Here is a 26,477-nt window from a genome sequence, read left to right as displayed (position 1 = left end):
AGGACAGAGTGGGTGACAGCAGTGCAGTATGTATTCAGAAATTTGTTGCCGGATGATACCACGATGGGAGACACAGAGTACCATCAGTATCTTCCATCTGAATTAGTAGAGCAGCGTGTGAATAATAGTGTCGTGATTCAATTTGCCCAGGAGAAAGCGATGCTGACAATAACGGAGTTAAAGGAGAAGAAAGGACCAGAACCTGATCGAATTATGGCAGAATTGTTGCATCAGCTAGTGCATCAAATTGCACTATAAGCAACAGTTTTATTAAACGAATTCTTTTTGCAGGGATAGGTGTGCATAATCTGGAAAATCTCGTGTACCGTTATTCTAAAAAGAGGACAAAACAAAAAAACCAAGGCAACCGAAAACCTAGACAGATTTGTGTGGTAAATTATCTAGCCAAAGTATAGGAAAAGCTTCTGTGCTGTCGCCTGTGGCATTATAGGCAATTATTCGGAATGATCGCAGTGCAATAAGGTTTCAGAAATGGGAAATCCATCAAGGATGTGATAAATCAAGCAACGCACATTTGAACGCCTCAAATGACAAGTATGTTACAGGCATGATGATTGAAATAGCTGGGGCCTTTGATAATTGACGGTAGCCTGCCTTTTCAAAAGAGTGAAGCAGACACACTGCCTTAGGTGTCTCTATTAACAGCCTACGAAGTTATTGCACCGATAGGCAGGTGCAATTGGAATGTCCCTGCAAGCAAATTGTGAAAAATAGAGTCAAAGGCTGCTCACAGGACCACCTTTGTGGTCCAGAACTCTGGGATTTTGGCAGGAGCCATTACTGAACCAGGTTCAGAATGTAACAAAACGTAGAGACTGCAGTGCCTAAGCAGACGATCTGTTAGTGATAGACGGCTTGTGTGGCCGTGCGGTTCTAGTCGCTTCAGTCTGGAACCGCGTGACCGCTACGGTAGCAGGTTTGAATCCTGCCTCGGGCATGGATGTGTGTGATGTCCTTAGGTTAGTTGGGTTTAATTGGTTCTACGTTCTAGGCGACTGATGAGCTCATAAGTTAAGTCGCATAGTGCTCAGAGCCATTTTTTGTTAGTGATAGTATCTGCCAGTCTTAGGTGTTAGAGGAAAATAGTGGGGAGGACTGAGTAACTGACGCGTAGAAAACAAACTAACGATAGCACCACAACAAACAGTTTATACGTTACGAAAAAGAACCATATTAATGTCGACAAACCCCACAATCAGTATAAATGACCAATCTTTGAAAAGGAAAGTAGTATTTAGACACCTTAGTATATATATAGATATAAAGTAAAAGAGTCATCAATTCGAAGATTGTTTTTAACACTACATTGCTTTACCAGGCATTGTCCTGTTAGAGGTGGTGTGCTGTTGCCTTTCTTCCCACCCAGATACAGGAGGACCTACAGTGTAACCTGAATTCTGAAACACGGTGCATAGTGCCATTTTTCACATCAACAAAAATTGCCAAAGGTAAAAGACACGATAAGCGATAGATAAAAATCGTAGGCTTGACTGGGGATCAAACCCAAGACTTTTCGAGTTGTTAATTGACACTTCAGCCCTGAGCCACAGTGCCATCATTTGGTATGCACGAAGGGCATACTTCAAGGACAGCTCCAAGCCAGACGGCCTGTAGCGTGCGTTCCACTGACTCCAAACCACCTCAATTTGCGACTTCAGTGGTGTCAAGCGAGAGCCCAGAGGAGGGCAGGATGGAGGTCTGTTGTGTTTTCTGACGAATGCTAGTTCTGGCTTTGTGCCACTGATGACCGCGTGTTGTTTATACGGAAGCAAGTTGAGGATCTGCAACCAACCTGTCTGCATGATAGACACACTGGACCTGAACCTGGAGTTACGGTCTGGGGTGCGATTTCGTATGACAGCAGGAGCACTCTCGTGGTTATCCCATAGTTCCTGGCTGCAAAACTGTACGTCAGTCTGGTGATTCGATATGTTTTGCTGCCATTCATGAACATCATTCCAGGGCGTTTTCCAACAGGGTAACGCTCTCCCACATACCACTGTTGCAGCCCAACATGTTCTACAGAGTGAAATTACAATGAAATCCAGACCACTGTCGGCCTGAGTGGCCGAGAGGTTCTAGGCGCTATAGTCTGGAACCACGCGATCGCTACGGTCGCAGGTTCGAATCCTGCCTGGGCATGGATGTGTGTGATGTCCTTAGGTTAGTTAGGTTTAAGTAGTTCTAAGTTCTAGGGGACTGATGACCTCAGAAGTTAAGTCCCATAGTGCTCAGACGCAATTTTTGAACCAGGCCACTAGCTGCTTAAAGGCGTTGATAAATATCAACGGGGACAGTTGAAACTGTGTGCCCCGACAGGGACTCGAACCCGGGATTTCCTGCTTACATGGCAGACGCTCTATCCGACTGAGCCACCGAACACACAGAGGATAGTGCGACTGCAGGTATTTATCTCTGGCACGCTCCCCGTGAGACCCACACTTACAATTACTGTCTACACACTACATTTGTAGTGCACCTGGCCACTATACTCATTACTCGCGGCAGTCAATCTACCGATTCCCGTAAGAATTCGGGCAAAGTGAGTGCATCCGCATTGAAGAAGACCATTGGCCGGTAAGCCTTATCTGTATGAAGATGGTATCTATTCAAAATGGTTCAAATGGCTCTGAGCACTATGGGACTTAACTGCTGAGGTCATCAGTCCCCTAGAACTTAGAACTACTTAAACCTAACTAACCTAAGGACATCACACACATCCATGCCCGAGGCAGGATTCGAACCTGCGTCCGTAGCGGTCGTGCGGTTCCAGACTGTAGCGCCTAGAACCGCTCGGCCACTCCGGCCGGCGTGGTATCTATTGTTTCGGGCATGTCTGAAAGAACAGATACCATCCTCATATATTCATGTATGTTCTACAGAACGTTGACATGTTGCCTTGGCCTGCTCGATCATCAGATCTGTCTCCAGTCGAGCATACATGAGGCATCATCGGGCGACAACTCCAGCGTCATTCACAACCAGCATTAACCGTCCCTAGCCGGCCGATGTGGCCGTGCGGTTCTAGGCGCTTCAGTCTGGAACCGCGTGACCGCTACGGTCGCAGGTTCGAATCCTGCCTCGGGCGTGGATGTGTGTGATGTCCTTAGGTTGGTTAGGTTTAAGTAGTTCTAAGTTCTAGGGGACTGATGACCTGAGATGTAAGTCCCATAGTGCTCAGAGCCATTTGAACCATTTAACTGTCCCTGAATTGACCGACCAAGTGCAACAGACATGAAACTCCACCTACGTTCATCACGTAAATATGGTACCTAGACAAATGTATTCCAGAAATTTCATTCTCTACCCGTTCTCCTCAGTCAGAATATAAAATATACGATTTTTTTAAATTAATGAATTAATTAACGTAAATCTTTTTCCACGTTATTTCTTGGTTCTTGGACAACTTTTATGATTTGTTTAAGGAATTCAATCATCATTAAGCCCCCCACCGTTCTCCGAGGAATTAAAGTAACTCCGTCCAAAATGAGATGAGACCATTACGGTTGTCCTGTACTCTACAAATCTCATCTGAAATCAAACTATTTTCTTAATCTATAGGATATTCTGTATGGAATAATAGCACATTTTTTTTTGGAATTTGACAAAATTATAAAATAGCACTCGTTTGAAAGAAAAATTTTTACCATTTTTGTGATAACTAATGAGTAAATAAAAATAAAATAAACTAGCCTATCACTCATTGCGGACATTTCTTTATTAGAGTGCCTGAAATCCATTCCGTCAGCTTGAAATACACCATATCTAAAAATCGTATCGTAAAACTTACTTATTTTATAGCCTTACTTAGGAGAATCGACTCATTATAGCGAATTCGTTCACCTTTGGATTATGCGTCGCATAGACTTTGTAAGCCTCTGATGGATTTTCGACACCAGGCCTCGACGCACAGTTCTCGTAAATTACGGGCCGGTATGTGGCACCTGATAGCGTCCCACATGTGTCCCTTCGGGTCACATCAGGTGATTTTGATGTACAAGACATCAACGTGAGTTCACGATCATGCTTCTGAAACAGCTGTAGCAGAATTCAGTTCTTGTGACACGAACAGTTATCCTGATGGATGTCAACATAGCAGCCGAGGAAGACATCAACTATGAAGGGATGCAGCTGGTCCCCAATAATGATCATGTAGTTCACAGCTGCCATGATGCCTTCGATTACTACCATAAGTCCCATAGTAGATGAATTTCACCTATAGTGTAACTATTTCACCACTGTTCTGCGTCCGTGGCACGGTGCATTATTCGAGCAACCGTTTGATGGATGATCGCATATCTGGACACAGCCATCGACCATCTACATCTGCATCTACATGGATACTCTGCAAATCACATATAAGTGCCTGGCAGAGGGTCCATCGAACCACCTTCACAATTCTCTATTTTTCCAATCTCGTATAGCGCGCGGAAAGAACGAACTCTTATATCATTCCGTACTAGCTCTGATTTCCCTTATTTTATCGAGATGATCGTTTCTCCATATGTAGGTCGGTGTCAACAAAATATTTTCGCATTCGAAGGAGAAAGTTGGTGATTGGAATTTCGTGAGAAGATTCCGCCGCAATGAAAAACGCCTTTATTTTAATGATGTCCAGCCCAAATCCTGTATCATTTTAGTGACACTCTCTCCCATATTTCGCGATAATACAAAACGTGCTGCCCTTCTCTGAATTTTTCGATGTAATATTTGGTAAGGACCCCACACCACGCACCAGCAGCATTCTAAAAGGGGACGGACATGCGTAGTAAAGTGTCCTCCCAATAAAACGCAGTCTTTGGTTAGTCTTCCCCACAACATTTTCTGTATGTTCCTTCCAATTTAAGTTGTTCGTAATTGTAATTCCTAGGTATTTTAGTTGAATTTACGGCCTTTAGATTAAACTCCTTTAGCGTGTAACAGAAGTTTAACGAGTTCCTTTTAGCACTCATATGGATGATCTCACACTTTTCGTTATTTAGGGTCAACTGCCAATTTTCGCACCATTCAGGCATATTTTCTAAATCTTTTGCAATTTGTTTCGATCTTCTGATGACTTTATTAGTCGATAAACGACAGCTACATCTGCAAACAACCAAAGACGACTGCTCAGATTGTTCCCCAAATAGTTTATATACAGGAGAGACAGCAAAGGGCCTATAACACTACCTTGGGGAACGCCAGAAATTACTTCTGTTATGCTCGACGATTTTCCGCCATTTACTACGAACTGTGACCTCTCTGACAGCAAATCACAAATCCAGTTACATAACTGAGACGATATTCCATAAACACGCAATTTCACTACAAGCCGCTTGTGTGGTACAGTGGCAAAAGCCTTCCGGAAATCCAGAAATACGGAATCGATCTGAAATCCCTTGTCAGTAGCAATCAACACTTCATGCAAATAAAGAACTAGTTGTGTTTCACAAGAACGATGTTTTCTAAACCCATGTTGACTGTGTGTCAATAGACCGTTTTCTGTGGGTAATTCATAATGTTCTAACACAATATATGTTCCAAAATCCTGCTACATGTCGACGTTAATGAAATGGGCCTGTAATTAAGTGGATTACTCCTACTACCTTTCCTGAATATTGGTGTGACCTGTGCAACTTTCCTGTCTTTGGATACGGATCTTCCTCTAGCGAACGGTTGTATATCATTGTTAAGTATGGAGCTAATGAATGAGCATACTCTGAAAGGAACCTTATTGCTATGCAGCCTGGACCAGAAGACTTGCTTTTATTAAGTGATTTGTTTCACTACTACGTTATTCGTGTTGGCAGCTGTTGTTGATTTGAATTTTGGAATATTTACTTCGTCTTCTTTTGTGAAGACATTTCGGAAGTCTGTGTTTAGTAGCTCTGCTTTGGCAGCACTGTCTTCGATAGTATCTCCATTCCTATTGCGCAGAGAAGGCATTTATTGTTTCTTGCCGCTAACATACTTCACATACGACCAGAATCTCTTTGGATTTTCTGCCAGGTTTCGAGACAAAGTTTCGTTGTGAAAACTGTTATAAGCATCTCGCATTGAAGTCTGAGCTAAATTTCGAGCATCTGTAAAAGATCGCCTATCTTGGAGCTTTTGCGTCTGTTTAAATTTGGCATGTTTGTTTCTTTGTTTCTGAAACAGTGTTCTTACCCGTTTTGTGTACCAAGGAGGATCAGCTCCGACGTTTGTTAATTTATTTGGTACGAATCTCTCAATTGCTCCCTATACTATTTATTTGGATTCAAGCCACATCTGGTCTATTCTTATATCATTAATTTGGAAGGAGTGCAGATTGTCTCTCAGGAAGGTGTTAAGTGAATTTTTATCTGCTTCTATGAATAGGTATATTTTTCGTTTACTTTTGGAGGATTTGGTGGTTAAAATATTCAATCTCGCTACGACAACGCTGTGTTCACTAATTCCTGTATCCATTTTGATGCTCGTTATTAACTCAGGATTATTTGTTGCTAAGAGGTCAAGTGTGTTTTCGCAACCGTTTACTATTCGCGTGGGCTCATGAACTAACTACAAGAATTAACTTTCAGAGAATGCGTTTAGCACAATTTCGGACGATGTTTTATGCATACCTCCGGAATTAAACATGTATTTTCGCCAACATATCGATGGCAAATTAAAGTCACCACCAACTATAATCGTATGAGTCGTGTACGTGTTTGAAATCACTCTCAAGTTTTCTTTGAACCTTTCAGCAACTGTATCATTTGAATTGGAAGGTCGGTAAAAAGATCCACTTATTATTTTATTCCGGTTGCCAAAAATGACCTCTGCCCATACTAACTCACAGAAACTACCTACTTCAATTTCGTCACAAGATGAACTACTTTTAATAGCAACGAGCACGTCACCGCCAACCGTGTTTAGCCTGTCCTTCCGGAACACCGTTAGGTTCTCCGCAAAAATTTCGGCTGATCTTATCTCCGGCTTTAGCCAGCTTTCAGTGCCTATAGCGATTTTAGCATCAGTGTTTTCTATTAGCGCTTAGGGCTCTGGTACTTTCCCAACACAGCTACGACAATTTACAACTGTTATACCGATGGTTCCTGTATCTACGTTCTACCTGTGTTCGACCCACACCCTTTGTGTCTGAAGCCCTTCTTGTGTTTTCCCGAGACCCCCTAACCGAAAAAACCGGCCAGTTCACGCCACACAGCTCCTGCTACCCGTGTAGCCGCCGCCAGCGTATAGTGGACACCAGACCTATTCAGCGGAACCCGAAACCCAACCACCCTTTGACGCAAGTCGATGAATCTGCAGCCTACACAGTCGCAGAATCGTAGAGCCTCTGATTCAGACCCTTCACTCGGCTCTGTACCAGAGGTCCACAATCGGTCCTGTCGACTATGCAAATGGTCAGCTCTGCATTCATCTTGCAAGGAAGGCTGGCAGCCTTTACCACTTTTGTAGCCGCTCGAAACCAGAGAGAATCTCTTCTGATCCAAAGTGATACACATTATTGGTACCGACGTGAGCAACCACCTGCAGTTGGCTGCACCCTGTGCTCTTCATGGCATCCGGAAGACCTGTTCCACATCTGAAATGACTCCACCCGGTATGCACACGAAGTGCAGATTGGTTTTCTTTCCCTTCTTGGCAGGCATTTCCCTAAGGGGCCCCATAACGCGCCTAACGTTAGATCTCCCAACTGTCAATAATCCCACCCTCTGTGATTGTCCGGATCTTGCAAGCTGAGAGGTTTCCACTGAAACAGGAGAGGCGACAGCATCTGGCTCAGCGACAGTGTCAGACACAGACAGCACGTGGAACCTGTTTGTCAGACAAACTGGGGAGGCCTTACGTGCGGCCGCCTGGGAAGACTTTCGCCACCTGCTTCGCACTGACTCGACCTCCCACTCGACCACAGTTGAGGGGTCAACCTCAGTAACTGGGCTGGCCATCGGTGAGGGCCGATCGGAGGACTTGGACGCTCTGCACATCCGTTGGATCCTCACGGCCGGCCCACAACAGTGGTGCCCATCCACTGCAGCCTCATGCTGTGTAACCGAAGCCATCGCAGCCTGAAGCTGAGAGCGAAGTGCCACCAACTCGGCGCGCATCCGCATACAACAATAGCAGTCACTGTCCATACTAATGACCATGGAAAACTAAATTATGCAGATAAACGGAATATCGGCATGTGCAGCGCAACTCTACTGTAGACCCTGATGAAAATGCAGGAACTCTGTCTAATAAATTAGATTAATACATAGAGATTCAAAAACCTAACTACCGAAGCATACGGGTGAAACTAAATAATTCACCCCTGGCACAAAATCGGTTTACTTTCCGACGCAAACGAAAACGCGAGAACTGTGGCAACCGGATGTAGGAAAGAACGTGATTCACCCGACGTGGCAACACGTTTACGTTGTTCCCCGGTCCAGTCTCCATGATATCGTGCCCACTATACTCGTTACTAATAATAGCGTTGCGTCAGCGTGGGAACCCATATGAGACGTCTGCTGTGGGACTCCATGTTGAAAAATGTGCGCTGAACCGTGTATTCCGAAATACTCATGCCTGTATCAGCATTGCACTCTGTAGTCAAATTTTCTACAAATCACCGGCTGTTCTGCTTTACAGAGCGGGAAAGCCTCCGATCTCCAAGTTCTGTGATAGGCGTGGACGTCTAACACTAAGTCACCGTAGTCAAGCACTTTCCATAAGATGCTCATGGCCGTAGCGTTTCCAGCTCGCTCGTTCTCTGAAGCTAGGCCGTAACAATTTGACCTTTGCCAGTGTTTCTTACATCCGTGTATTTTCCCTTTTACAGACCCTATAGTCGCTAGAATAACTCCTCATTCGTCTCTGTTCCGCTTATATATTTTCCTTGCTGCGTAAGGTGCCCGCAATGCCGTCAGACGGCATTCAGTCTCGCGGTGGGCAGTGGTCACACTGGTTTTACTCGTTAGTGCATATGTCAAGTGCAACGTACAAAGTGTTGTGTCTGACGTAAAACCTGCTGCATTCTCAACGACTGAGCTAGACCCTAGATGTTTAGAGACCTAGATTGTCTTTCACGCTACCCAAAGATTTCATATTTTTGCAGGTTGTCGGAAGATGTCTGTGATTACTTTCTTCTTTAGAGCTCAGCCATTTCTTGTGGAGGCTGAGATAGTATACAGTAGTAAAGTTGTACTCTGGTCTATTTCTTTACTCTTGCCTGTAATTCTTGGTGTCCTATGCACTTTCTTAATGTCATCTATCCTATAACTACAGGAAACAAAGTTATATTCCAGGCGATTCAGTTTCATCAGTATGCTGTCCTCGTTGCAAACTGCCCACACTCTGAGAATCTGCGCTGTCAGAGACGGAGATCACTGTCTTGTATGATCACTGTTTATCGTTGGAAGACAAAGTTCCTTATGAGTGCGTTTCCTGTACACCCCATGTCCCAGAGTACTATTATTATATCGACGAAGAAACACAGATGTTTGCTCTCTGGTCGGATAGACATATTGATAATTGTCACATACAACATATCTGTACGGGGGAGGCCTTTTGGACTAGCAGATACGGCTCATATCCACAGAGGCCTTTGCCGAAGACAGCTGCGCTGGACCGGGTCTCAGGTGACAATCTGCCTTATTAAGCCGTTGGCGCATCAGGATAAGACCAGTTCGCTCTTTTCTATAACCACCTGTTACGTACCATGAAAAGTTTGCCTGCAACGAGTCTGTTTTGGACTTGCAAATTCACTTGGCTGCTGACTGAAATGTTTAAATTGGTTTACGACGCCTTTTGCGTCGATAACTCGTTGTGAGTTGGCTCTTAAGCAGTGTAGCACTTTGGTGCGCCCTTGACGACAGGGCGTGTACAGGAATTGTGACTCGTCACAGTGAAACAGCCACTGTCATGACAAGTGATATATCACGCGTTATTCTAAAACAATTAGGTTTCCCTTGCATGTGTGCCTCCAGAAACGAGAGGTAGCTGTTCTCTTCAATCTCCATCGTAAATGAATTGTTTTAATGAATGTTATTTAGGTGACGCAAGCATTAGCCCAGAGAGTACGTAACTGTGTACTTCTTCGGTGGTGTAGTGTTGTCTTTATCGCGATTTCTTCAACTTCTTCCGTGAAGAAATTCACCATGACAGGTAAGAGAAGCAAGCCCATGTAATCCCATTAAACTGCCCGAAGTTCTTATCATGATTGAAATCTGTTAGTGTTTGGCAATACTGAACAAATGACGTTCAAAAACGTTACTCCAATAGAGACAGAGTTTCTTACAGGGGAATTAAGATGAACAGTGAACCGACATAAGCACTGTACAATATGTTGGGCGAATCCAATTGTGTTGTTCTTAAAATATTCCCAAACTGTTCTAAATTTCTGATGTAGTGATTGCAGTAATACAAGTGGGTATCTTGAACGGTGGAGTGATATTTTACTACTGTATACATCAATGATCTCTTTGTGATTTCAAAGAGCTTGCGTCCTCTTGTTGTAACATACAGGCGCCCTGGAGTGTAATCGTCTTTCTTGTCATGATAAAAATCGGTTTCCTGTCAGTTATCTTGTAGAACTTATCCTTTAGTACTGTCGTCAACGTCTTCATGTAGTCAACTTTTAGGAAAAATCCAATGACGTTCCCCTTCTCAGCAAGATGAGATATTATATCTTGGTCCTAACGCAGCCTCTTCAGGATGGCCCTCTTAGCCACTGAAATAACAGACAAAGGAGGTAGAGCAGCCATGTAGATGTGGCACATCGTTCGACGCATTTCTTTGGCCGCTTCTGATAAAAGACCTCTGACTTCCTATTTTAGTCCACTGATTATCACACGTCTTGGGCGGTAGAGCGAAGATCATACATTGAAGTTACTGCTGGCTCTATATGTGTCCCAGATAAATACACAACAATACCTAGAAGTGGTGCTTTCTTATTGAACTGTTTAAATGGATACAACTGCTAAAGTTTATCATACTGTTGCGGCGTCTCCTCCATTTATTGTGGGTTACTTTGCGATGTTGTCGTGTGTCTACCCAGTTTCATAAGTAAGGTGGCAGGAACCTGCCTCGTCAGAGATCCTGTGGCTATTGTGGAAAATCAGTCTGAAACCTCTTTGGAGGTTCACACCAGCCACAGCATCCACGGCACGATAGGTTCCACCAACGACATAGTGGACAACCTCAATATTGCAAGAGTGTATGAGCTATGTTGTGGGTTCAGAGCTGTCCACATATGGGAGACAGAGAGGCCTGTCAGTGCACGAGTAGCAGAACATGAAAGCTACGTGCTATTAACACAGCACAATAAATCGGCGACAGCAGAACACCACCGTGACTGTGGACAACTTATCATGTTCCGGGAAGCCCGTCTACGGGCAAAAAAGTCGTGGAAGCACCAACGCAAAATACGAGAGGAGGTTATTAAGCAGGCTGGCAACATTAATAGAGCGGATGGCTACAAACTTACTTGTGTCAGTCGACGGGCCGAGAGCGGTCGCCGGACGTAAGCCTCACCTGGCACGGACGCGACAGGCTAAACGAACAGCTACATACGGACTGGCAGTGTGTTTCCGCGCACACCAGAAACCAAGCTCTAATTTGCAGACAGGTGCCAACCATCAACAAGCCGGACAGTCCACGAACAGTCTCCTTTCTACCTTCTCCTTCACGTCATGACTAGCCTATTATGTTCTACGACCAATAAAGTTCCAGAAATAGGCGTATTCACGCCGATAGCTTGCACTAAATGAGGGCACCTTTCCTCCTGCAAAACCCACAGTAACTAAAGTTCAGAAGTATTAATAAGTCATAAGGGTTAAGGGCTATGAGACCACAGTCCTTATTAAAAAGTGAAATGAAGGGCCTTGTTTACCTTTCCACTAATTACACGGGAAGCCTAGCCACAAAACCGATAGTACTTGAGCACGATCACACACACAATTTAAAAAAAATCCTGTAACACTACTCTTGCCCTAAGGAAGGACCTTGCAATATGGCACAAACGTCAGTTTTGTAGTTTACATCTTAAAGTACACTCCTGGAAATGGAAAAAAGAACACATTGACACCGGTGTGTCAGACCCACCATACTTGCTCCGGACACTGCGAGAGGGCTGTACAAGCAATGATCACACGCACGGCACAGCGGACACACCAGGAACCGCGGTGTTGGCCGTCGAATGGCGCTAGCTGCGCAGCATTTGTGCACCGCCGCCGTCAGTGTCAGCCAGTTTGCCGTGGCATACGGAGCTCCATTGCAGTCTTTAACCATGGTAGCATCCCGCGACAGCGTGGACGTGAACCGTATGTGCAGTTGACAGACTTTGAGCGAGGGCGTATAGTGGGCATGCGGGAGGCCGGGTGGACGTACCGCTGAATTGCTCAACACGTGGGGCGTGAGGTCTCCACAGTACATCGATGTTGTCGCCAGTGGTCGGCGGAAGGTGCACGTGCCCGTCGACCTGGGACCGGACCGCAGCGACGCACGGATGCACGCCAAGACCATAGGATCCTACGCAGTGCCGTAGGGGACCGCACCGCCACTTCCCAGCAAATTAGGGACACTGTTGCTCCTGGGGTATCGGCGAGGACCATTCGCAACCGTCTCCATGAAGCTGGGCTACGGTCCCGCACACCGTTAGGCCGTCTTCCGCTCACGCCCCAACATCGAGCAGCCCGCCTCCAGTGGTGTCGCGACAGGCGTGAATGGAGGGACGAATGGAGACGTGTCGTCTTCAGCGATGAGAGTCGCTTCTGCCTTGGTGCCAATGATGGTCGTATGCGTGTTTGGCGCCGTGCAGGTGAGCGCCACAATCAGGACTGCATACGACCGAGGCACACAGGGCCAACACCCGGCATCATGGTGTGGGGAGCGATCTCCTACACTGGCCGTACACCACTGGTGATCGTCGAGGGGACACTGAATAGTGCACGGTACATCCAAACCGTCATCGAACCCATCGTTCTACCATTCCTAGACCGGCAAGGGAACTTGCTGTTCCAACAGGACAATGCACGTCCGCATGTATCCCGTGCCACCCAACGTGCTCTAGAAGGTGTAAGTCAACTACCCTGGCCAGCAAGATCTCCGGATCTGTCCCCCATTGAGCATGTTTGGGACTGGATGAAGCGTCGTCTCACGCGGTCTGCACGTCCAGCACGAACGCTGGTCCAACTGAGGCGCTAGGTGGAAATGGCATGGCAAGCCGTTCCACAGGACTACATCCAGCATCTCTACGATCGTCTCCATGGGAGAATAGCAGCCTGCATTGCTGCGAAAGGTGGATATACACTGTACTAGTGCCGACATTGTGCATGCTCTGTTGCCTGTGTCTATGTGCCTGTGGTTCTGTCAGTGTGATCATGTGATGTATCTGACCCCAGGAATGTGTCAATAAAGTTTCCCCTTCCTGGGACAATGAATTCACGGTGTTCTTATTTCAATTTCCAGGAGTGTATATTATGCAATTACATGGTACAACACCCAAACGTATTATAACCACATTTCTCTAAAAAAAAAAAAATCTTTCTTTTACAAGTCTGCATTTTATGTCCTGTTCACTTCTAACATCATATGTTATTTTGCTCCCTAAATCGTAAAAATAGCGTTCCATTTTCAGTCTAGTATTTCCTAATATAATTCCCGCAGCACCACCGGATTTAACTCAGATGTACGCCATTACCTTCGTTTTATCGTTTCATCGTGTAGCTGATGATGATATATGCCGTCACGAGGATTTCTTTTTTTTTTTTTTTTTTTTTTGAGAAAAGTAACCTTATCCGACCCGTACAAGGGACTCCTCTTGCAGGTTCTCTGGCTGTGACGAAAGCGATAGTTCCTGCTGATCATTGTTCTCACACAAACGCAGAGATTATCAGATATGCAGCATTGTCGAGATGTTTAGACGGCTGCTGCTGACATACGGGTCTTCCGTCCTTTGTCAAGCCATTGTAATTAGCTTCAGTGGAACAGCTTTCAGGTCTTTAGCATGGAAGTGAGTAATCCACTGCTACGAGAAATGGAATGATTTTCATTTTCTGTTGCAAGACCTATCAGAGGACCACTTTTCTAACTTTGTTAGTGCATACTCTTCTATCTCATCAACGTGTACGAAAGAGTTCGTGTTACTTGCGTAAACTATGCGGAATGACCTACTGGAATACATATGGAATTTAAATATTATAGTACAGAAGTTACAGTGTACGTACTCATTAGATCAACGCAGATCATTTATACAGCTTTTAATTAGCGGTAGTGAAATGTACTTGACTCCTCTCTTCTATCTGCGGCTTAGTACATCTGTGTATCTGTAGGGTGTGGATGACTGTGATGACTGCTAATGAACTGTAGAAATATTTTTATGTTTACATTCATTGTCGTGGAAGGGAAAGGACTATAAATACTCCTTACGAATAGCCCGAAGGGGGACTACGATTTGTTCTCTTCCGAAGGAAGAATCATCATCATATGTTCTCTACTGATTTATTACTGCAGATAAGTTTGATATTTAATATAGGACTTAAGAACACTTTCTGACGATTCGGAACTGTACCCCATGACATCATCTCAAGGAACAATTGTTCCCACCTCCACTTTGAACGCTACCGTATCTATAATGCGCTAGAAAATTCGGGTAAGGAAATGTAGAGAATTAACGACCCAAACACAGTTTCACCTTTTAAAAGAATAGTTTAAATTATTCCCTTCATCAACCCCTCCCCACGAACCAAGAGTGCCCCTTAAAAAAGCCGGGCAGTTGTAGTTGCCACGAAGAGTAGTTTTTTTTAATGAAGTGCGGATGGATGTCATAGCCAATAGTTCGCAAAGAAAAAGCGGGGACACTGATTCGCAAAGAAGCAACTTAACCAGATCTATCTGAAAAAGACTGTGAAAGTTGTCTCTACACTTCCAGAAAGCACAAGATTTGAACACATACAGTCACACATCCATACTTGCAGAGATTATTTTTGGGTATGTAGTGGATGAGAAAGGGATTCTGGTTCCTACACGAAATAAATATTGTTGCACTATGTGTATTTTCTTTACAGGGGATTAAAAGACACAGAAAAAAACCATCTCCGCAACATATATAACAAAAAAAGGTGTCTCTTTCACTCCAATAAAGATTTCCTTACACACACATTTAGGTGACACGACATCATAACAATCCTTCAGAAGGTAATCTTCCTCCAACACTATCATTCCATATGAATGTTTCCCTACACTCCACATCTGACTGATGATCGGAATCATAACTCTTATGGTAGAGTACTGTTGCCCATCTCCGAAATAACTTCTTCAAGACACACTCGCTCCTCAATGATCCCGCTGAATACCTACATCTCACCACTTTCCAACCAATGCTCACAATTGTTTGACTCAGCTTTAACCACTGGATTACATATTACATCCTTACCCACGTAGAAAGAACCTTCGACATATATTTGTTAGCTGCTGATCTTAACCTAAGCTCCTACATTCCCTAAGGGAAAATAGTAGCGATGTCAGTTTACTGACGTTCTCAACAGTCCCTACTTATAAACAAACTCATAACGATTCAATCTATGACACTGTTATTCCTTCCTCAAACCTCCTGACACAAACAACAGAAGAAAATCTGAATCGAATTGGGCTCTATCACTTACCTATCCATCTCTAGATCTCTTACCAAGCAATAAACCATATCCAATCTTAACTCAGTCACATATGTCAACAAGTTCAGGGATATTTCCACACATGTACCCAAATCTAAAGCCACAATTGTAACCTCCAGAGTTATGACGACATCTTTAGCCAATGTGTTTTACTACAACATTACGTTACAGACGAGCTAATTAATCATATCACGCTCTCTTTGAATCATCCACTATGAATGTCTCACTCTCCTTCGATATACTCATTCCCTATTCCAAGAATCCCCTCATCTAGGCAACGAATAGTTCTGCACTCGTAGCACATAACAACCGCTAAACTAAATGAAACCCCCCATAAAGTCCGGAAAGTTGTGTAACACGTCCCTCAGAATGATCCCATCATCATAGTTCCGTACATAACAACTTACCCTTCCCACCCACCTCACTAAAGACAGTTCATTCATATTATATATAGAAGACATCTTCGCTGACCGCATATATAGCCCAGTATCGATCTTAACGTAGACTCAGATAACTACGAACATGCGAACATAGATACGCCAAACTTCTAGTAGTTGCACAGCATTCTAAAGACGGTATAAAACACTCGTTGACATAACGCAGATACTAACAAAAGAACAAAGCACTCCATCTGGTCATGCTACAGTTATACAAGCCACGTGAAGTAACGTCCCACAGTCCTCCATTAAAACACTGTTATTTTGTATGAAACTATTGTTTACACAGTCATTTACACAAAGCTGTGGAAAACATTCGAAGTTATACTCTTCCAGGAATCTGATAAACCAGCATCTCATACATCATCCTATACACTCATTAACCTCATGACTGTCTTTAACAAACACCTTTGAAGAATAGTAGCCAAATGAAACTATCGGTATCTACTATACGCCCTATAACCGACGTAGCCAAAGCACACCTGTGTGGTGTCGCTCGACTCGAAAGTGAGCCAGATCGTTTTCTCACAGGGCAAGAAATTTTTACCGCCAGTATTTTTCCGAAAATGGGAGAAGAGGTGGCTCGTGATCAACACTTAGTGCCAATGTCCTGGATTAAATTCCATACCTCTCTGGAATGTCATTTGTAGTGAAGGCATGTGACACTGCTGATGGTGATCCGCCCAACAGGTGATGACGTGAAGCCCGATTGCCCCATTGTTGCTATTTAAGAAGAATAGGCTATGTACTGGCACTGTGTTTCACCCTCTCCTCCACTCCTCTCTCTCTTTCTCTCATCATCATAATCATCATCATCATACAATACAAACATACCACAGCACTTACACACATACACACAAACGCACTCGCGCACGCGCGCGTTTTACACGAACCTACTCTTAACACAGAGCTCTCTCACTCCGCGAAGGAAAAGTACCATTCTGTGCAAGGGAAGTATAACCTTTCCAATTAAGTAGCTGAACCTACACCTCGAAGTCTTCCAGAAAAGCATGCCATAAGACTTTACTTTATTTAAAAGACCCACTTATCTAAAACATCCAATGTAGCTTCCACCGCTTCTTCTCTATATACTGTATATGACTAATTGGCTCACCTTAGCCATTTTCCATACATCCGTATAAATAAATGTAAGTCATCTATTTTCGTCTCCCTTTCGATTCAAAACGCATTTGACTGAGTATGACATTCTGGTGTTCTCTTGAAACTACAAAATCATTGCCTAAAAATTAATTATGTCTGCGTGAGAGTACGTCTCACCCATCACTGTCTCACGTATTTCAAATGAACCACACCTTCTCTTACGCCTTTTACCCTTCTGTCGTGTTGTTCCCCCTCCTGCAACCATTCTCACACTTTCACCTCCACCAACATCCTCTAGTATTGTAAAGACTCTATATATCTAACTGTCCCCCGCTTCCTCCAATCCTCCTAGAGACATAGGCATTTCATTTCACCTCCCCCATCTCTCATACTTTTTCAAACTGCATCGTGTACAAAATCTTGTAGTTCTCATACCTTTTTCTCTTTCTATTCCTGTAAAACCATCTAACCCACTAAACGAACGGGAGAACCCTGTCTCAGCATTCAATCCCATGACATTTTATCACCAGTCCAGTTATCCTGCTACGCCATTATACCCATATTAAATTCTCTAAGAATCTCCAATGAGTTATCCATCTCCTTTTTCCATAATTGCAACCAAACACCACTCCCCAGCAGTGATATATTTTCTGATATATGTGCTTCGTATCAGCCTTAGCTAACCACGTCTCTGCTTTAGCCTCTTCCTTCTTCCCATCGTAAACTTCAGTAATTTGTCTCATGTTGTTTTCGTCACAGCATATTCAGTCCTTTTAACTTTTCAATCATGTACATGGTTGTTCAGGCATATCATTACTACCAATGATCTCCTAGCCGTATCAAATACCGTTTCCCTTGTGTATTTTACGTGTTATAAATAATTTCCAGCCCGTAAATAGTTTTGAGAAGTCAACAAATTTTCTCGTTTTTGTTGGTAAAACTATCATCTGTTTATCCTTTTAAACTTAAAATTATCACATTATTTGTTTGATTTTACCGTCTTAAAATATTTGGTTCACAGAGGATTTTATCACTTTGCCATCCCACTCCCTAACAGGGAAGTGTAATAATATAAGAAAAAGCATGAAAGAAAGTTGTGAACTGACACAGGAAGAGACACGTTCTATTGATCAGTGTTATGTAAAAGAAGCTCACATAGTGAACCTTGGTTACGTAAGACTTCCTGTGTAACAATGCAGTATTGGAAAATGTTGTGGACTGACCCGATAGCCAATCCACTAGGACGGGTAGCCGAATAGCACGCGTTTAAGCTCACGCAGGCTGGCGTGAGGTCCGGAAAATGACAAGGAATTATAGTAGCCAAAAATAGTACATAGCTTCTGGAATACTTAACTTTAATTCATAATTGTAGAACATCGCTCTTGATGATACAGAAGTATAATAGCAATAATAACAAAGGATAATGGCGCCGTGCTAGGTCGTAGCCAATGACTTAGCTGAAGGCTATGCTAACTATCGTCTCGGCAAATGAGTGCGTATTCGTCAGTGATCCATCTCTGGCAAAGTCGGCTGTACAACTGGGGCGAGTGCTAGTACGTCTCTCTAGACCTGCCGTATGGTGGCGCTCGGTCTGCTATCACTGACAGTGGCGACACGCGGGTCCGACGTATACTAATGGACCGCGGCCGATTTAAAGGCTACCACCTAGCAAGTGTGGTGTCTGGCGGTGACACCACATTCCTCCCCCGCAAATCGGCGTACGGTTGTGTTATAAGGCTCCCGCCCGCCGTGGGGAGGACCCCATGTTGACGTATGCGACGACGTGGGGAGCCTAACAACAGGCGAGGCTGTGCCACCCGCACCCGGCCATTCGGTCCGAGGGGAGCTAGGAAACGCCTGAAAACCTAGTCCAGGGTGCACGCCAACATGCGGTGTATGCGCCCGTAAAGAGACAGGAGGGGCCGAAGATTCGATCTCCATCGGGGCGGGGCAGCCGACGGGTGAAGACGACATCTGGTCCGGAGCGGGCAAGAAGTCCATGTCGGAGGACAGCTGGTCATGGGAAGCGATCGGCGGCGCGTGACCCAGGGAGGCACCCGGCAGTTGCAGCGACGCGTCCACTGCGGGCGTCGCCGGCGAGAGAACAGGCGGCGGCGGCGGCGCGTCGCCATGGGGCAAAACGGAAGGAAGCGTCGGTAACACCTGGGGATGAGGCGAGCCAGTAGATGGGTCCCCAGGGCGCTGACCGGACGGCACCGTCGCTGAAAGCAGACGGGGAGCGGCAGAACCCGTGCGACTACAGGGGCGCAGCTGATTGAGATGCCGACGCACCTCACCAGAGGCCCCCAAAACCAAATACATAGCGCGGCCGAGGCAGCGAAGAATGCGCCCTGCGAGCCAACGCCGTGCACCTCGATAGTTGCGATAGCGTACAACGTCGCCTGGAGCAAAAGCAAGCATCTGCCGCTGCACAGGAACCTGATGCGGCGGATGCAGCAAAGACATCAAGGTTCGATGATGACGACCGTGGAGCAACTCAGCCGGCGAGCGACCATCTCGGGGCTGAGAGCGATATGAGGACAAAAAGAGCAATAACGCGTCCTCCCGCGAATGCGACTCTTTCAGCTTCAACATCTGTGACTTGAAAGTCCGGACCAATCGTTCAGCGGCACCGTTCGACTGAGGCGAAAACGGCGCGGATGTCAGATGTTCAATACCATTGGCCTTGCATAATGACTGAAATTCTGCGGACATGAAGTGTGGGCCATTGTCGGAAACAATAGTCTGTGGAAGAGCTTCAATGCAAAAGATAGCAGATAACGCTTGGATGGTGGCAGATGACGTCGTGGAAGACATCTGGACAACAAAGGAAAATTACTGAAAGAATCGACCACAACCAACCATCGAGCATTCCAGAATGGACCAGCAAAATCGATGTGTATGCGTTGCCAAGGAGAAGTGGCTTTCGGCCATGCAAAGAATTTCCGCGGCGGTGCGGACTGGTGTTCGGCACACGCCATGCAAGAAGAGCACATATTCGTAATCGCAGCATCGATTCCGAACAAAGTACAGTGCTGACGAGCAAGTTGTTTCGTTCGCACTATACCCCAATGTCCTTGGTGGAGAAGCCATAAGACAGAGGACTGTAATGAACGTGGGACCACGACCCTGGACTGATCATTATCAGAACGCAACAGCAAAACTCCACGTCGAACAAAAAGTCTCTCCTTGTGAGCAAAAAATCGGCGAACCAACGGATCCTCGATCCGTGATTTCGACAAGGGCCATTGCGTAACAACAAAACGCAAAACGGTAGCAAGGACAGGGTCAGCAGCTGTGGCTGTAGCTACACGACGAAAATCAATCGGAAACGATTCGACCACGTCATCGGTTTCCGCATCAGTGAACATGCAAGCAAGTTCGGAAGAATCGAATGCTCTATCCTCAGCAACAGGCAAACGGGACAACGCATCAGCGTTTCCGTGCTTAGCAGTGGACCGATACAAGATATCGTAGCGGTACTGCGAGAGGAAAATAGACCAGCGAATGAATTTCTGCGCTGTACGTGGAGGTACAGGCTTGTTCGGATGAAAAAGCGATGTCAAAGGTTTGTGGTCTGTGATGATGGTAAAGTGACGACCATGTCTGGCGTGAGGTCAGTCGCTTGACGGCGCGTTTCGGCGCGGGCCCGCCCGTTGCCGGCGCGCCGTAAGGCACGGAAGCTCGCACTGGGGCGTATCGCTTTCCAGTCGGGTGTGCCGCGGCAGTCCTCACAGGGGAAGTGATGCGTCTCTTATAGCCTCTCCTTCCCAAGTGGCTCTTTCCGCCTTCCCGTGGTGCCAGATGTTAAGCTCGGCATTCCGCCTTGCGACAAAAGGGAGAGCTGCGACCCAACCCGATGCGAAAGCGAAGGGTGCGTGGCACAGGGGGAGCTGTGCCAAGGGACCAAACATCAGTCCCTTTCTGTTCGCAGGGTACAGACCATCAGGTGCTCTGCATGCCGGAGACCTCGTTTGTCAGCGTGGGATCGCGGCGCGACTCGGCAAGGGTGCTTCGCCACGCCCCTGAGTAACCGGGGCGTGTTCTGCCAAACCAAGGAGGTGGTGACATCGCCTGGGCTAGATTAGATGGGTCCAGACCGCTGAACGACTGGGTGACCGACCCACCATCTGAGTAGGAGTGGGTCCTTGGCCGACAGGTGGAAGCTCGGGCTAGTAAGCGGCGAAGGGCGAGAGGTGCATCCGCCTCTCCAGAGTGCAGGGTGCACTTGCCGAGAAGCGGCGGGTGAAATCGACGATGACGGAGCCACCGAAGGGGACCAGTGCGCTGGCAACGGCGCGCTGAACCCCGCAGTTCGAAGAGTGCCCTTGGCCTTGGGGCGAGGCCGGTGGGCGAGCTGCAACAGTCCCCCCCCCCCCCCCCCCCATGCCAGAGGAGCCGGTCCGAGGCAAGAGACGGGCTCCCAATCCTTTTTCGCTTGTCAACAATATGGCTGAGACAGAGACAAGCGATTCATGCGCGCCTTTGAGGGCTTCTTTGCTTACTGTTCCCTCCCCATCAGGTGGCATGGGGCAGATCGAGGAAAGCATTAGTGAGAGGCATGCCAGGATTACACAATACCTGGAAGCCAATGTAAAAAACGGAAAGATAAGCCAGGCTGCGATCTTGACCTTAAAAAATGAACTCGCCTCCTGGGCTATCTCCCATGCGAAGCTCGAGGGGCGAGTTGAAGAACTGCAGAAGGAAAATGAAAGGCTGCGCAAGCAGCCAACAAAATCATGGGCTAATGTAGTCGCTCAAACGGCACCTAAGAGCCAAACTACAAGAGATACTATTGTAAAAGTGTCACTAAGACCGGACACTGCTGTCTTTTTGAGACCACTGCCCGGTCAAGACACTAAGAAAGTAGAGGAAATTTTTACAACAACGATTAATCCAGCAAAAGACAAAATCAAAATAAATAAAGTGAAAGCTACAATGAATGTAGTAATAGTCGATGTGGCAACGGAAGATGACCGGAATAAAATTCTTAACAATCAGAAACTGTGTAAAGCAGTAAAATGTGAACCCCCAAAAAAGAGAAATCCTCTTGTTATTATGTATGACATACCAGTCACATTTGATAATAATGAACTCCAGGAAACAATCCGAAATCAGAATTTTGATGATATAAGTACTGATGACTTTAAAAATGAATTCAAACTTAAATTCAAAATGGGGCCAAGAAACAAAGACGTCGTACATCATGTAGCGGAAGTCTCTGGCCAGATGTGGAAGAGACTAACCTCAATGGGTAGGATCTACATTGGCTTTCACGCCATCAATGTGCGGGACTTTTTGGTGGTACCTCGCTGCCATAATTGCGGCGATCTTGACCATGCACATAAATATTGAGAAAGGAAGTCGGCTTGCTCCAGGTGTGGAGAAGAAAATCACATTAGAAAAAACCGCACAAAATCTGCAATATGCATCCCCTGCACGAGAAGAGGCCTCTGGACGCAACTGCCCAACGTACAGGATGCTGGAGCAGAGGCTAATATCAAGAACCGACTATGGCTGAGTTAACTACGGCACCCAGGATGCCTAAGAGAAAATCCCCATGCAAGAGGAGAAGGGACGCGGCAAGAGCAGCCCAGTTCAAACAGTTCCTTGCAACACTCGCAGAAGGAAGAGATGGCATGAAGAGAATGAAGGATGCGTGTGTCCAAACGGACCCACAAGAACAAGCGGCAGCTCCCTCTCCCTACTGCTGGGGATCGCAAACGCCAGGAAATCAGGCAACTCGAGACAAGCGTCCTGTAGCGGTGGGCCGACCAGCATTCGTTCAAGGGAGTCCTGTACTGGAATTGCCGGTGCAGGTCAACACAATTACAAGTTCAAATACACATACAACAAATAACACTAATGCTAGTACTGACTCGAGACAACCAACAGCTGTGAGAACAGCGGTTGATCCGATCAGAATATACCCTAATCTCGAACATTCTTTACAATTATCCCGCCTGGAGGAGCCGGCTGTCCTGACCACTGCACTGCGACATCTAGTGCGAGTAGGACATAGGTACGGGCCTAAGGTCACCTTCTCGGTCATGGAGGCTGTTGACAGGGTACAACTAAAGACCATGAATCTCCCCACCGACTTTGGCGCCCTGCGTGACCTAGTAAAGAAGGTGTTTGAGAGAAGAAACGAAACCTTCAACTTAGATGAAATATATAATCAGTCTGTCCTATCCAACGGGAGAATAGCCTACGACTGGACTAAAACCTTCCCAGAATCATATGTACACATATATTTCCCATAATTACAGAAATACAGATAGGGCAGCTAAACGCACATAATAGTAGGCTGGTCATGCAGGAGCTTCGAAGAGTGGTGGAGGAGAGGAGCCTTGATGTGCTCTGTTTGCAGGAGCCATACTCTCTTGCGGGGAATGTAGCCTTCGCTGCCATGAGCTGGCATGTGGTAAGCTTCGGAGGTGACCCGAAAGCCACCATCATAATAACCAACAAGGCACTGTGGGTAATGGTGCTCTCACATCTTTCGGACGATCACTGCAATGTAATCGAACTTCAGTCACCAATTGGCGTCATATACTTAATAAATATGTACTTTCAATACGGTACAGACATTGACGTGTCCCTTGACCAACTCACGCAGGTGGCAACGGTGCTGAGGAGTAGAAAGGCGGCTGTGGTGGCGGACGTGAACGCCAAATCCCCCCTATGGCACAGTGGCACTCGAGATGAAAGAGGAGGCAAGCTGGAAGAGACTATCATGTCTCTACAACTCCTCATTGCCAATAGACCAGGAAACCCCACCACCTACACAGGAGGGGGAGGAGATGGAACTAACATCGACATCACGATGATGACCGCCAACATCGCTGCCAATATACAAAACTGGATTGTTACTGATGGAGAAACAACCAGCGATCACAACTTGATCATATTTACAATTTCAGATCGGGAGTGCCACTGGGACATAGGGTGGGAAGTACAACTAAACTATAACAAGACCAATTGGGAGCGCCTTGCAAGAGAGTTTGACCCTCTGACATGGCCAGATGATGACGAAGATATCAACAAACACGCCGAAGATCTGGTGGGCGCTCTTACCAGGGCAGTCAAGGCTGCTGTACCAACCAGGAGGACAGCCATTGCGGCTTCTCCATCACCATGGTCTGCGGAACTGGGGCAGATGCGTCAGTCTGTCAGGAGGGCGAGGAGGTATTACCAGCGAAGTGTCGTCTGGGAAGAAAAACAAAGATGGCTACGAACATACAGGGAAGCTAAAGAGCAGTTTCAGAAGGAACTGCGAACAGTCAGGTTGGAAAGCTGGAAGAAATATGTGCACAGCCAATTGGCTATGGATCCCTGGGGCACTCCTTACAAAATAGTAAGAGAAAAAATCAGGTCGCCAATGGTGCTCTCCACTATCAGGGACGGGAACCGGATGACTGGATCATGGCAGGAAACTGCTGAGGTCCTCCTCCACTCCCTCCTCCCCGATGATAAAGAGGAAGAGGACACAGAAGAACAATGCCTAATTAGGCAGGCTATGCAGGCAGACTACGAGAATAACACCATGGTGTACCCTTTCTCAGAAGAGTAAGTGGCAGCCCACATAAAATTACTAAAGAAAGGAAAGGCCCCAGGACCAGACGGCATCATCATGAAGGTGGTGCAATACCTCGCTCCTCAACTGGTGACACCTTTAGCAAGAATTTACAATGAGGCCATGCGCCTCAGAACATTCCCCAAAATCTGGAAACCGGCCAATGTTGTAATTATCAAAAAAGGGCGGGACAAAGACCCTAAAGAAGCAAAATCCTATAGACCTATCTGTCTGTTGGGCCTGTTAGGCAAATCGCTGGAGAGGTTACTAGCTGATAGACTAACAGCACACCGAATGCTGTGCGGGATGAGTGACAGACAATTCGGCTTTCGGCAGGGGCGATCTGCGTGTGACGCAATTGCCCTCGCATCCGAGGTCTGTGGGTCGTCTCCGCACAAGTACATAGTTGGCATCATGGTGGACATCAGTGGCGCCTTTGATAACCTGTGGTGGCCTTCGCTCTTCTCCTGCTTGCGGGAGAAGGAGTGTCCAGGGCCGCTATACGGCTGTCTTAGGAGCTATTGTATGGAAAGAGAGGTCTGGCTATCGTCCCCTAGCGAGCTAATTGGCAAGAAAATCACGAAGGGGTGTCCACAGGGCTCTGTCCTGGGGCCACTCTTTTGGGATATAAATATGGAGCCTCTCCTGGAGGGCTTGGAAAATAGTGTGGATGTGCTAGAGGCGATAGCTTACGCTGACGACCTCCTTCTGCTGGTTGGCGGCCGAAGTCGCGAAGACCTCGAACCTAAAATTAATAGGACACTAGCAATTCTTACACAGTGGTGTCAAAACACGAGAATGACTATTGCGCCTAGCAAGTCAACATACCTGTTACTGAAAGGCCAATTGGCCAGGAATCCAACGGTAAGAATCGAGGGCTCACCGGTGACCCGGCGTCGAGAGGCCCGGTACCTAGGAGTAACAATTGATGAAAGGTGGAACTTTGCCAAACACATCGAAACAGTTACACAAAGATCACTAGAAGCCCTAAACAATTTGATCATGATAGGACACAGCCGATTTCATCTTCCACCAGAACTCTTAAAGTTGTACCACAACACCATTCTTGTTTCCATCGTGGGTTACGGATCCGGAGTGTGGGCACACAGGCTCACGAGGGTCGTGCCCGCTATGTCTGTGAGGACGGTGCAACGTAACATGCTTCTGCGCTCCATCGGAGCGTACAGAACATCTCCAGGAGGGGCACTACTAACACTCATGGGGGTGTGTCCCCTGGACATCAAAATCTGGGAACAGGCAGCCTGGTACTGGGTGAAAAGGGGAGATGTAGAAAAGACCGAGAGCATCTTGGGAGTGCAGGTGGGGGACAAGTTTGCAATTAAGAGGAGAGGAGAAGAGCTATGGCAAGAACTCTGGGACGCAGAGACAACAGGCTGAAGGACTTACCAGCTGCTCCCAAACATCAAGGAACGCCTCCAACTCTCGCATTTTCAACCAAGTAAGGGACTGGTGCACTTCCTCACAGGGCATGGACCGTATCCGGCATATCTCTGCCGATTTGGGAAAAGGGCTACCCCCTCGTGTGACTGCGGAGCTGAATGGGGCACTCCGGATCACGTGATCTATGAGTGCCCTGTCTTCGATGACGTAGCCAGTGGCCTAAGAAACCAGCTGCCTCACAACAACATGTACCAGTTAATTAGAGACCCTACTACATTCACCATATTAAACCGCCTTGCCAGCGAGGTATCTGCAAAAGTC

This window comes from Schistocerca piceifrons, chromosome X, assembly GCF_021461385.2.
Source record: "Schistocerca piceifrons isolate TAMUIC-IGC-003096 chromosome X, iqSchPice1.1, whole genome shotgun sequence".
Lineage (NCBI taxonomy): Eukaryota > Metazoa > Arthropoda > Insecta > Orthoptera > Acrididae > Schistocerca > Schistocerca piceifrons.
Note: the sequence above shows the minus strand (reverse complement) of the source record.